Source organism: Marmota marmota, unplaced genomic scaffold (genome assembly GCF_001458135.2).
Source record: "Marmota marmota marmota unplaced genomic scaffold, marMar, whole genome shotgun sequence".
Taxonomy (NCBI): Eukaryota; Metazoa; Chordata; class Mammalia; order Rodentia; family Sciuridae; genus Marmota; species Marmota marmota.
The window spans coordinates 35057422-35060167 of record NW_026000229.1 but is presented as its reverse complement, the minus strand read 5'-3'; the positions used below and the strand labels follow the sequence as shown (position 1 = coordinate 35060167).

At 41.2% G+C, this 2746-nt stretch overlaps 1 protein-coding gene across 14 annotated transcripts in view; it reads right to left on the bottom strand.

Moving 5' to 3' along the window:
- Window positions 1-90, bottom strand: part of Ppip5k1 (diphosphoinositol pentakisphosphate kinase 1) — a 61444-nt gene extending 61354 nt beyond the window's left edge. For 9 of the 14 annotated variants that reach the window (XM_015480730.2, XM_015480732.2, XM_048793273.1 and 6 more), the window contains exon 1: window positions 21-89. The gene's annotated coding sequence lies outside the window, so the exon portion shown is untranslated. Of the gene's footprint in view, window positions 1-20 lie in introns of all 14 variants that reach the window. The other 5 variants (XR_007343869.1, XM_048793269.1, XM_048793267.1 and 2 more) reach the window with 1 other exon arrangement.
- Between the last annotated feature and the right edge of the window lie 2656 nt (window positions 91-2746).

Sequence of the window (2746 nt, the reverse complement as noted above, 5' to 3'; positions counted from 1 at the left end):
TTCAGGCACCTGACTGGCACCGCCTCTCTCCGCTCGCACAGCCGAACCTGCCGGCAGCGACACCTGACAGTGGTCCAATCAAAGCTCGACTTCTTTGCGGTGCCACCAATCAGCGGAGGGCGCGCACCGGCAACAGTCAGGCTGCGTTGGCCGGTGCTTCTGCACAGAGGAGGGTGGCTCCTAGTGGCTGCGGGCGGGAATGCAACCTGATGCTTTTCTACCTCTAATTTCTTACTGCGTCGCCGCAGTTCAGACTCTTGGTCTGAGACAAAGGCAGTGAGGTTTTGGGAAAAGCGAGACCCAAAGGAGAAGACAAGAGTTTGTGCCATTGCACCTCCTTGAGAGCAAAATCAGTCTTTTGTTTGTTTTATAAGACAAAACGGGGTAAAAGATCCAATATAGGCTGAAAATGTAAAATGTAATGTAAAATGTAAAATGTAAAATGCAAAGAGAAATGACAGGGAGAACAAAGACAAAAACAAAGAAGCAGATTAAAAAGTTAAGAGAAGGAACAAAGAGGCTTTTATTTTTTCCAGTACTGTGAATTGAATGAGGGCGGAGAGGAGAGGGTTCCCACCGAGCTACATTCCCAGTCCTTTAAATTTTTTATTCTGAGACAGGAGCTCTCCAAATTGTCCAGGCTGACCTCGAATTTGTGATCATTCTGTGACAGCCCTCCAAATAACTGAAATTACAGGCATGAGTCGCAGTGCCTGGCTACGAAGAGACTTATTTTTTGTCGGATACAATAAAATGGATGGACACAGAAGACTGGACAAGTTGATTCCTATCTCCACACCCTGTGTTTTCTATACCCTCCAAGCTGGGGATCTGCAAAACTGGATTTGAAATCCTGGTCTAACGTTTACAGTTGTGTAACTTTGGGCAAGTCATTTAACTTCCCTGAGCCTCCATCTTTCTTAAAAGTAATATTAAAAGCCTAATTTAGGGGCTGGAATTGTGGCTCAGTTGTAGAGCTCCCACCTAGCATGTGTGAGGCACTGGATTCAATCTTCAGCACCACATAAAAATAAATAAATAAAACAAAGGTATTGTGTCCATCTATAACTAATTTTTATAAATTAACTAATTTATAGGGTACTGGTTATGTGAAAGTATTTTGGATATGTTTGTGTTTTGATTATCATCCTTGCATCTTCACTTGGGTTTTCCTTTTGTCAGAACAGTTACAAATTCTTCTTTTGCAACCTTAGGGATATCGCCCCTTTGCCAGTCAGGTGCCTGAAGGTACTGACCCCCTACCCCAAAGCCAAACTCTCCTGAATGGAGAGAGATGATTCTAAGCACTGGCTCTCAGAAGAACAGATGCCTCCCTAGTTCATGCTCAGGCTCATACCTTCTTCATCACTCCAACCCTTCAAACAAGTTATTATAGTATCTTTCATGTATTTAATTTCTCTTATGATCTCCATGAAAATATAGATTCTGTTCCTAGTCATACACTGGAATAATCCAATTTGATTCTGTAAAATAATATATATAAAAGTTCTTTGCAAATGCAAAATGCTTGAAAAATATTACATATTATTTAAAATAGCAGTAATTATTAGATAAATCAAATACAGATGTGTTGACTATTTCACATATGCTGTAGGATAATTTTTTAAATGAGTATTAATACATGATATGTCTGTCAGAGGCTCACAAAGAACAATAAAAGTATAAAAATAAATGTTCCTTCTCAGTGGAGCTATTATAAATTAGGATAACTACTTTTCAAACTCAAATAATTTCTCTACTCCTCTGGCTGTCTTATTTCTCTTTCTATATATAATTCTCTTCTCACCCCCTATCTCCTTAACACCCTCTAAGTAAAATTACAACCCTACTGGTTTGGAAGATTATCTCTCTCTTTTATCTGGATAAATATACACCATACCCAGTAATTATATTTACTTACTCATAGCTATACCTTTACCTAAGTAATGGGCACCTTTAGCACAGGTAACATTTTCTGTCTCTCCAAGAGTGACCACTCTAACTGCAGAACTTAACGTAATCTCTGATACTTACTGTCTCATCAGGAGAAAGAGTTAATAATGGATACCAAAGAGAGATGGATAGTTTCTAAGGATACCTAAAAACGAGGAAGGTAGGAAAAAGGACATTCAGGACAGCTAAGGGAATAAGAGTATGGTGGGGAGACATCAGTGGAGCCAGAGGACAATGTGAAGGGAATTTCTCCTTCCAAAATACTCTCTCTTGAAATTTCAAAGTATCTTCCTGTATTGTGGGTACATTAGGACAGTTGAAGGAAGGGACTAATACCAATATATCTACTCCATCTTAACTGACCCTCCACACTGAAGCCCCGAACATCCCTATTTCAGCTCCAGCATTCATTCTCCTCCCTACCAGTCATATGTGGAGCTGTGGAAACTAAGCCCTCTCAAATCTGAATAGGAACTTTATGAGGAGTGAGAGGAGAGAAGACTAGGAGGAAGGCAGAGATTCCCTGATGACCTTATGCCCTTGGACACCATTTGCCTTTACACTCCGGATTAAACAGCATTAGGGAGCCAAGAGAGGAAACACATGTGGTGCTTGGAGACCTGTGCCTGCCTGTTCCATTCCACACCCAGTCATCTCACCACACCCTTCTCTCTTTATATTCCTCTCCAGTCCAGGAACTGGGAGCTACAGAGAAGGGAAAGAAGGAAGAGAAAGCTAACAATTCCCTTCCTGCCCCGCCCCCATCCCCAGTGCAACTAACAGGTAGGCAAGC